Here is an 11,603-nt window from a genome sequence, read left to right as displayed (position 1 = left end):
AAAACACACGAAGCATGTCATAGACATAGACCAAAAATCTATGTGCCAAACAAGCACTTGACCATGCAAAAAACATTCCAATTACTAGAAAACAAAATGACCCTCATGCAAAAATGAATATCACTAGTTAAGGGGCCAAAAGGTTTGGGCCAAAAATTGGAAATTGTGCAAGCTTAAAGTGTGAGAAAAGACTATGGCATGCTATATTAGCCTATGTAGGGAGGTTGTACCATGCGTTAGCTTGCACAGGGATGAAAGTGGAGCCAAACAAAAAGGAACCTTTAATAAAGCATAAGGTACTTTGGAAAATATTTGCCAATAAAAAAAACTATATAGACACCTCCATAAATTTTTGTTTGTAAGATAAACAAAAATAATAAGGTTGCTTCCAAAATATGTTTTTGAAAAATAATAATCATTGCCTTGATATGTGTGCTTAGGTCATATGACCTCTCAAGAATAGAAAAGGAACATGAAGGTCTAGTGCTATGATACTGTGTTGAAGTTGATGAAAGATCAACCCCACAGCTCTCAATAATCACCTACATGAAACACATGTCACTAAAAAGAGGAGCAAAAGATATGGAGCTAGGAATTCCCAGATCTAGATATGAGACATTCTTGATGAGAAAAAAAGTATTTCTATTAATCAAATGTGAATTTATAATTACAAAGAGAGATCATCATTATAAAGGAGATCCAAACCCTAACAGAAATATAACCTAGGTTGCATGATAATTAATAAAATAACTAGACAATGTCTAATTAATTTAATAAAAACAATATAATAGGCTTTGTCCATATTCTTAACTAATTAAAATTTATTTTACTTCTTCATTTCATGTGCATGTATGTTGAAATCCTCAATATGATTAATTATGGAAGACTATGTGTGTATTAGATTTTTTTTCCCTCTACCCTTGTTTGTTGATTATGATTCCCAACTACTTGATTATCTATTTCTATGTCTTCTCTTTTTTCAGAATTTATTTTCTTCAATTGGTATTGCCTTGTCTATGCAATAATTTCTAGCTAGTTCTATAAATTACTTGAATCTTTTGGCATTATTATTTTGTGCTGCAAACTTGGCACTCTTTTTCTAGCCAACATAGAAATGAAATTTGTTATTTTTAAAAAATGTTTACAATAAATTAATTCAATTTAATAAGATAATCTAAATAAATTAAATTAGTTAAATAAAATATACCATTCTTATTTTATTTTATTTTTTTCTAAAAATAGAAATAGAAATTGTTTTGATTATGTAAAAACAGGTTTTAAAGGACTTGAAACCTTGTACAAATTATCATAGAAACAAGAGCAGAGAAGCTCAGATAACAAAAAGCCCTAGAACCTAAAAAGAGTAGAATAGAAAAATTAAAAAGAAGAGGCCATAATACAACTATGCATAAAAAATAGCAAAAGGAAAGCAAAGAGACAACCCTAAGACAACTACAAAGTCTTCAAAAGATCTGCTACTTGGTCTGCTAGGATGTTCATGATTTCAGCAGAGACTTTTATATCATCCAAAAAAATTTCTTCCACACCCTCATTTTTCTTGGAATTAGCCCTTATTCACTTGCTAGGACCTTGGTCCTCTTTCAAATCCTTAGAGGCTTGGCCTTTACCTTGCTCAAGCTTGTTTAGTAGGGTGTTAAAGTTGTTAGCCACTGTCTTCAAGATAGCGTAGAGTTGATTGACCAATTTCTTAACTATTTTCTCCAAGTTACCCACTTTGGTGTCAAGACCATCCACTCTTTTTTGAAGGTCTTTGCCCACCTGATCTAGATTTTTTTTCTTGGCTTCAAGTGGTGGAACACATTTCATAAAATTCTTTACCTCTTTAGCATTGCCTATAACCTCAAAATGTATGTCAATGTGTTGACCCAATGTTCTCTCCCTCCTAGCCATCCTGCTAAGCTGGTCAAAATATCTTGAGATGTCCTACATTTGCTACTTTAGATTGCTAATATCCTTCATCATGAGCCCTAGGTTAGCAAAGATTTCCTTCAAAAAACCCTGGTCTTCCTCATCCCTATTATGCACAAGGTAATCCTCAAGCCCCCCTGTTTGTTCCTATCCAACTCAGTCTCCTTAAAACCTTTATCAACATCCAAATCTTGAGCAAGTACTTTTGTCTTTTTCTCTCCATCCTTTTAATTATGATTTCATCATCAGATCGAAAAAAATCCCTTTCAACATTCTTCCCCTTGTTTCCAAAAACCTTTCTCGATATACCTTTCTTTTCAATATCCTCTTCAAAATTAGTGTCTTATTTAGAATCAATCTCCTCATCCTTCCTTTTCTTCCTAAATGAGCTCCCTGGATCACATTTCTTCCTCTGCAAAATTAGTGTCTTGTTTAGAATCAATCTCCTTATACTTCCTTTTCTTCCTAAATGAGCTCCCTAGATCACATTTCTTCCTCTTCTTAATCTCAACCTCAAAAACCTCATCCTCTATATCCTCATCAAATTCCTTCTCTCATTCACTTCCCTCCATCTCACAATCTAAAGATTTTTTGCTCTGATGGGGTCTCTCCACTTTTTTGAATTTTAGAAGGTTCATACCTAGAACCATTAAACCCTCATGACAAGCATGATCACCCTTAGGATCATTTTGAATAGCTAAAATAGTGTTACCCAAATATTTTTTGAGGTAGAAAGGTAAATTAAGCCTAACCCTATGCCCAAAATGGTTAACCAACATAAAATGGTGTCCATAAATCTTAGTAAAGTGGCCATCTAAAGTAAGATACTCAATCACCACAAACATAACAAATCTCAAAGGAAAAGAAATAGAGCCAGGGCTAAAATATGAATTACCAATTTTCACAAGTCTGTTGGGTCCTTAGCTATTTTCACAAACTCTTCAACTGCCCAATTTGAAAACTTCTTGTCCTAATAGAAGTTGATACCCTCTGTGTCAAGACTCGTTGCTTTAGCAAAAATTTCTTCAATAACCTCCATTCTCTGATTACCCACCAATATACTCCCATTTTTCCAAGTTGTGATGAATTGTTGTGTAATGGTAGGGTTACTACCTTTTAGCTTCTCCATAAATCCTGTAAAATTTCCCTATTCTAGAATGTCTCATATCTCACTCTTCTTCTTCCATTCTTTGTAGCTCGTCAGTTTAGTCCTCTTTCTCCTTCCTCCCATTTTCTTCACTCTAAAAAAAGGGCTCTCAATTCTCAAAAATACCTACTACAATAAAAAACTAGTGTGAAAATTGCAACCAAGGATTTTAGTGACAAAAAAGACCCACAATTTGTGTGGTAATGAATGACAATACACTATCCATCTCATAATAACTTGTCGCTTCCCAAACCTGCCCATATCATTATTAATCCTTAATGCCATATTCATCATTAATAAAACCTTTTTATTTACTTCCATATTTTTCATGCTCACTCAAAAAAGCCTCTCAATAGGATTAATATCACTTTGATTCCAAATTAGCTTTTCATCACTTTTGCATGCCACATTAGTAGCCCAATCAATAACTTGATTAGTTTCTATATAGTTGTGAGTGACTACACAATAGTTAAAGGAATTGATAAGATAAATGGCCTTTCCTATAATACTATTAATATTTCAAGAATGATTAGTAACTTTATTAAGGTAATTTATAATATTAAGGGAGTCCCCCTCAAGCCAGATCTTATTCAAATTCAAACTTTTGGCATATCTAAGACCATAGAGGGTTGCACTTGCTTCTGCCACATGATTAGATTTTTCCCCAATAGAAATGGCCATCCCACCCTATCTATCCTTATTCATATTCCTAATGGTGACACCATAGCCCATTGTTCCTAGGTTGCCCTTTGAAGTCCCATCAAAGTTAATCTTACACCAATCCTTAGGAGGACAATCCCATCTTGTCAAATACCTGAGGTTAAGACCATTTTGAACAAGAATAAGACCACCCAATAGAAATTATTAATTAGAATGCTTATTTTTTTAAGAAGAAAAAAGGAAACATCACTTTGAAATTAGAAAGTAACAAAATAAAAATTGGAAATGGACAAAGATGGAAATATAGGAAAAAACTACATGTTTGAAGAAAGCACATTTTCTTTGATTTCGAGGAGAATTGGAGGAGAAGAAAACAATAAATTAGAAGAATTTAAATAGTACAATATGCTTCATATCATTAGAATTAACCATGAATAGAACTAACAATTACATGCAAATATAACCAATATCAGAAACTAATAAATTGCATAGAAGAGAACACAAGACACAAGGATTTAAAATGGTTCACCCAATCATTGGGCTATGTCCACCAACAACAAGTCCAATTATATTATTTATCTAGTGATTACAATCCACAATCCCTTACAGCTCAATACCATTGCAAGAAGCTACAATATCATCATACATAATGAAATCCCTAATCCTAAGCCATTTTATACAAGTTTTTGTCGTTTACAACATTAGGGCTAGAATAAGTCATCCAATAGAAAAATAATAGTCAACACTTTTACAATATAAGGCCATTTTTGGCTTCGAGAGTGCTGCCCCCTGAAACCCCCATGGAGGCATTGCCTTTGACCCCACCTTGCACTATGATAGGGAGCATTGCCCTAGGACCCCGCAAGGGTGTTTTCCCTTGACCCCATCTTAGGGTCACTGCCCCTAAATCCCCATAAAAATATTATGGGGGGAAAACACACTAAATAAATCTTTGAGTCTGATTAGGCTCTACATCACAACAATCTTTCACATGGAGATTGATTAGACTCCACAACAATAACCCCCAACTTGGAGATTGATCATAGCACTGCTAAGCTTGTAACTCCCACTAGAATATAAAACCACCATGGACTCTACTATTATTTTATTCTATTTAGTCTAGAAGACCAACTGAAGCTAAAAAGGAGTTCAACTTCTCCCTTATTACTGCCTTGGTAAACATGTCTGCTAGATTATCATCTATATGTATCTTCTCCAGCTTTAACTATGCATCATCCAAAACAAATCAAATGAAATGGTATCATAATTTTATGTGTTTATCTTTGAATGTAGAGAATAATTCTTTGCAAGATGAATGAAACTCTAGCTATCTGTAAACAAATAATTATCTCCTTGGATTTCATTTGTTATTGTTATACTTGCAACAAGTTTGGACACAAGTCACAATAATGTAGATCATAGATAAAATCTAACTAAGCAATGAGAAAGAAAGGTAATACAATCAATTGGGATTACAATACATGGTATTATTGACATTCATGTGGAATGTATAGTCATAAAGATGCAAATTGCAGGAGTTTTAACTTTGGAGGTAGATATAGTAATTGGAGGAACTCTTTTATGACATGGTATCTGTGCCACATGGTCAGTCAATATGGATGGAATATGTGAATTGATGAATAAGACATGGAGGAAGAAGTCAAAAGATAATGAAACATCAAATGCAACTGGTGATGAAACTTCATCCAATGGATTAGGCAAAATCTTATCCAATAGATTAGGTGAAACATCCACTTCCAACTAAGCCTTAGAAGAAGGTATGGAGCTACACTACTATTTATATATTTTACATAAATTTCTAGAATGAAATCTAAGGAAGTCTATATGTGCATATTATATGAAGCATAAGGACAATTCATGAATTTTGGAGGTTTAGAAAAATTAGTGAGTCATATCAAGATGGTTGTGTTGGTAAAAAAATTGTTCTTCTTCTTATTCTCCTTTTAATTTGCCCAATTTGTAATGAAGAACAACTTTACACAACAGTTGGGAAACTATTTTTGAGAATAACTAGTTTCCCTTTGAATTAAGGTACAACTCCCTATGTGAATAATGTTCGAGGAATTATGTTTCTCTCCTAAACTAACACGGGGTATGCTCTTAACCTGAGAGCATAAGAGGCAAACCAAATTAAGCCTAAACATGACTTAATCCAGACAAGAAAAACATTCTAATCTATAAACCAAGCAATAGAACTCACAATTCTTATGAATCCATATACTCAGCATTTAATTAACCTACATCAAATGCTAATAGAAAACTAAATGAGATGATTAAATACTTCTAATGAATCTTTCTCTGAATACGCCAAAGCACTTCTTACTGTGGTTAATTCATATCCTCATGACAAAAGAATAAAACATATTTTCTCTCCTTCTGTAATTCGAAAAAAGAAAGATACATAGAAGCAATGACTAATTAAATGGAACAGAAAACCATTGACATAAAATCCTCTTTATTGGCTCTGCAATATTAAGTCTAATACATCAACAATTTTTTCCCCCTCCTACTCCAGCTCTCTGACTGTATCTAGAAAAGGTCGAACCCCCTACATGCAATGAAATGAAAAATCTAAACTAAAATGTCCTTTCCTTCTCTTCAGCTCTCTGACTGTATCCGAAAAAGAACCCCTTGGCTTAGGAAAAGATTTGCAATAAATAATCTCCTTCAGCCCCTGTTTGGTTTCCTTCCGATGACTTTTCAATTTTTGCATGATGACCTTTGGTTTCACAATTGCTTCTTTCTAATTCCCATTTTCCTATTTGTCTTTTTAGATTCTCCATTTATCTTGATCAATCATGTGTTCTCAGCTACTGAAATTGGAACCTTTAAAATAATTGGACATTCTCATGTATGGTATTGCCTTATTCCTATCACATTTTTTCCCCATAATATCTAATTTATCTATAAAATTATTAGAATATTCCAATGAAAAAGGTTTTTTCTGAAAGCCTTGAGTAGAAATTTTTTCTCAACTCATACAAAAATCCCACGCTCTTGCAGAATCTTCACTCCTATATATCTTCCAAGAATCATAGTGGTTGCTTGTGGATTAGTTCTAGGGCTATCTCTATAAGTGGAAGAATTGACTATCCTTATTCCAAGAATGCCTTTGAGTTGATATCTTTTATCAATTACATGGCCAATATCATAGCCTCCATGGAAATGCCATATGGTGCCAAGATTGTCTCTGCAGAACTTTCCTAGGGCCATCTCATTTGATTTATTCTTGGGTAAAGCTGATCCAATGAAATGTAGCCCACTAGTGCCATTAGAATTATTAAAGGCAAATCACTACAGAGAATTTGTTTCATAAATATCACCTATTACCTTGAGACCTTGCACACATTTTTCCAAATCTTCAGGCTCAAAATAGTAGTTATAACGAATAGAAGGATTGTCTCTAGGATCCTTGCTAATTAGACTTAGATTTCCTCTTGATAATGGATAAGCTTCTTTCAACAAGATTGCCCCTCCCAACCCATTTACAAAGGTAGAGCCATTGTTATCAAAAGTGGAGCCACCAGTCTTTGTACCCTCCAAATGATCCAAAGTATACCCATTGTAAGGAAGCACTCCTGCTTCTAGAAGAGCTCCTTTGCCGTTGATGACCAGATGGAAAGGGGATCTGGTCTAAATGCATTCATTATCTCCACCCAGAGAAAATACTCATTCACCAATTTCTCATCTCAACCAATTCCTCGAATATATTCCAAGCTTTCTCTACTTTTTCTTTCATGCAGGTGCAAATCAGCATGGTACCTTTGCTGTGAGCAATAAAAATAGTAGCCTTCTTCGGATATCCACAATAGTACATTGATGAAAAATTCTCAATACATTATACACTTGTGCTTCCAAGCTTTCGTTCAAATAGGCATTGTAGGATGTACACTTGGAGAAGGCTAACACCTATAAGAGCCACTGATTCAAAGAATGCTTTATGAATGACCCTCCTACTCATGATCTCATTTATGATTGCTTGACGTTCAATTTGAGCTTCAAACTAATGCTGCTCAAATTGTACTATATAGAGGGCTTCTTCTAATTTGGCAATTTGTTGCATCAAAGGATTAAAGTTATCATCTTTTGCATGCTCCTCATAGTATGGAATATGGACAACATGTATATCAAAATCAATAGTTTCATGGTAAGGAGATTTGTTAGTAAAATAGAACTAATAAAGTCCTTGACTGTGCACCAAAAACTTAAACTTTTCCTCTGACTTGTCACGTGAATCATGAACTTGCTCACTGAAAGGAGCTTTCACCATGAGGTCTATGCCATAATCCTCATAATGCCATGCAGTGACTACTTTATTACAAATGAAAGATGTGTGCACAATATCCCCATCATAGGGCACACCATGGAAAAAGCATTGGATGAAATTCAGTAAACAATTCTACTTTGTCTGCTAGGATTTTCATCTTTCCTTTCAAACCCAGGACCTATAGCACAATCATCTAAGATTTAGATTGAGGGATCTCCTAATGTAACTGTTATCCTTGTTGGTGTAGATGTAAATGTGAACTGACATAAAAAGGTGACATAATTTTGGGTATCTATTTTCTCTTCTAACGCTGCATCTGCCATGACATCAAGTATCAAAATTCACTAACTAACATCAACATTGGTTGAGTACAGTTCCTTTGTAATGACTTCCATAGACGTTAATGGCAGGACACTAGCAATGCAACAAGAGAGCTATGTCTTTCTTCTTCTATAGATTCTTCTTCTACCTCAACAGTTACATCACTGCAACAGACATGTACAAGTGCTATGACAAGTTCAACTGCAACAATGCTAAGTTCATCTGGAACTTCTCTTACAAGCTTTTCAATGACCTCAAGTGCTCCCTCAACAACATTTGGATTGTCTGACTCCCTCAATGAAACTACACATTCACTTAAATGTGAGGGGAGCTTTTTTATTTTCAAGTCAGATTCATCATCTGACATATCATAAGGCTGTGGTGATGATTCACTTTGATTTTAGACTCCAAACTTTCAACTGGTGCAAATTTGATAGCTTAGCTCATGTTTTGATCTTTGATCATAACATAAGATGTATCAACAATGCTATTTTACCACTTATCTACTGTCACAATGTTGAATATGTTGGCTATAGACCTTCGGCGCACATAAAATGGGATTTTCTGCCTTGAGAATTTGGCTCATTTTTATGCTAGACTTTCTAAACATCAAATACTCTTTGGACAATTTAAAGACAACCGATTTGATCAAAATTCAAAAATATTTCGAAAACATGAAGATATTCTTTGGTGGGTTTTTGCAAATTAGGTGCGCAAATGGTCCCAGTGCACTCAAAATTCAATTTTCCACCTTGACCCTTTCTAGGTGTTTTCACAGGATACCTTCTAAAGATTAAATCTTCTTTGCATCATTTTAAAATGACCCAAATGAATAGTTTTTTTTAAAAAGAACTCAACACCATGAAATCACAAGCTGGCAAGTTTTTGCCTTCCAAGTGCACAAATGGCTTTGGAGTAGCAGATTTTGGATTTTCCACTTCATCTATCTCCAAGCACTTTCAAACTAAACTTTCTAAAGATGGATTTATCTCTAAATGATTCTAAGAAGACCCATGTCATCAGATTTTGGAAAGGCTCAAAATTGTGCAAGAAAATTGTCAGCGAGTTTTGAGAAAATAGATGTGCAACCTTAATGGAGTAGCTGGAACTCAAAAATCTGTCGAACAATATCTCCCTTATTCTTTAATTATTCATCATACCACTATCCTTTTTAACTTGCATGTTATGAAGACTAACTTCATCGAGACACACTTGAAGAAAAAGCATGCTTTCGAGTTTGAACAAGAGCTAAAAATGAGACTTTCTTCAAAGGCATGGTTGCTAAATCAATGCATTTTCTGATTACTGCTCATCAACATATTACACTATTCATATCCCTGTTAAGAAGCTACATTGTCAAATCTCCAAAGAATTATGCTTTGCTAATTCACATTGTACTAACAATTCTTCAAGAGATTAGCTTTCAATGCATCATTTAATTTAAAACTTCCCTTCCAAAACTGGTTATCATTTGAGATAAGGTCTTCAATATCACAAGCCTTGGCTAACATGATATCATGATGATATCTTTATCATCTCCATTTTTGCAATCATCTGAAACATATGTTAAATTCCTCTTAATTTGCCTAGTTTAAATGTAATCAAATAGTTTCCACTTGCAAGCTCTATTTTTATAACCATTGTACACATTAGAACCATAGAAATCTTCTCAACTGGATTACACCCACTGCCCCATGGAAGGAAATTCTAAAACCTCAAATGCTAGATTTTCTATTATATCAATCACATCAGATCCCACATATATGCCTGGAGATCATAGCTTTACAATCATTCTTTATCCAAGAAGATCATTAGGGAGAACATGATATCCTTGTCGGGCTAGGAGCTATCACCTACCCAAATAATGACAACATTTAAACCAACCCACTTGGCTTATGAATGAGAAGGCAAGAAAGAGGGAAACCTGGCAAGGATGGCCTACCTATGAAGGACTTAGACCTAGACACCAGACTGACTTGACATTAAAAAAAATGATGGGTGACTGAAAGTTAGGCAATAGGTTGGTAATTAAAAGTTGTTAGGATTGACTATAGACATAAATAATAGTTGCATGCAAATATAACCAATATCAAAAAATAATAAATCACACAGAAGAGAACACAAGACATAAGGATTTAATGTGGTTCACCCAATCCATGGGCTAAATCCACCAACAACAAGTCCAATATTAATATTATCCAATGATTACAATCTACAATCCCTTATAGGTCAATACTACCGCAACAAGCTACAATCTCATCATAAATTATGAAATCCCTAATCCTAAGACATATTATACAATTTTTTGTTGCTTAAAAAATTAGGGATAGGACAAGTCATCCAATGGAAAACTAGCAATTGATGCATTTTACAATAGCAGGGTCATTTTTGGCTTTGAGGGTTTTGCCCCTAAAAACTGCTATGGGGGTGTTGCCTCTCGACTCCACCCTATGCTACAATAGGAAGTGCACCTAGGGCATTGCTCCAGGATCTTACAAGGAGCACTACCCCAAAACCACCATAGAAATAATTTGTGGGGAAATTATTCTGAATAAAACTCTAAGTTTGATTAAGCTCCACATCACAACAATATCCCACTTGAAGACTAATCAAACTCCACAACAATAACCTCCCACTTGGAGACTGATCATAGCATTGCTAAACCTATAGCTCCCACTAGAATATTAAATCACCCTAGACTCTATTTTTCTTTTATTCTATTCAATCTAGAAGACCAACCAAAGCTGAAGAGGAGTTCAATTTCTCCCTTGTTATCACCTTGGTAAATATATCTATTGGATTATCATCTCACTAGTACATTTGACCCCATATTTAGACCAAAATTTTTGACCATCTATTAAAATGTTTTAGATTGGTTTGATACATGCAAGAAAAAATATCTTCTTTTTTTAAAATGAAGCTCGTGTTGGTCAAAATTTTGACCAACATGGGCTTCATATGTTAAAATGAAAAAAGTCAATTTCCCTTTTTCATTGTTATGAGAAACTTGTACGCGCGAGAAGACTTTGAAATCTAATGTAGTAGTGGATGTGGGCAAGAATAGTCACTGAGTGTATTTTTTTCATCTTCCTCCTTGTAGTCAAAGGCATTTACTCAACCAGGGCTGACTTTATCTTCCACTATGTCTTTTCTTCACAAAACAAGATAGGATTCTTGGCGTTATTCACAAACAAGGTAGGATTCTTTTCTTCTTGCCCAGTTTCTTATTGCAATATCTTCCACTATGTCTTTGAACAT

General features: G+C 34.4%; 1 pseudogene; it reads right to left on the bottom strand.

The window, feature by feature from the left end:
- Positions 1-7,595: 7,595 nt before the first annotated feature.
- LOC149533019 (transmembrane emp24 domain-containing protein p24beta2 pseudogene) lies at positions 7,596-8,712 on the bottom strand (annotated as a pseudogene).
- Positions 8,713-11,603: the final 2,891 nt, after the last annotated feature.

Source organism: Cupressus sempervirens, chromosome 10, assembly GCF_028749045.1.
Source record: "Cupressus sempervirens isolate cs-2001-9-10 chromosome 10, ASM2874904v1, whole genome shotgun sequence".
Lineage (NCBI taxonomy): Eukaryota > Viridiplantae > Streptophyta > Pinopsida > Cupressales > Cupressaceae > Cupressus > Cupressus sempervirens.
This window is presented reverse-complemented; position numbering and strand designations above follow the sequence as displayed.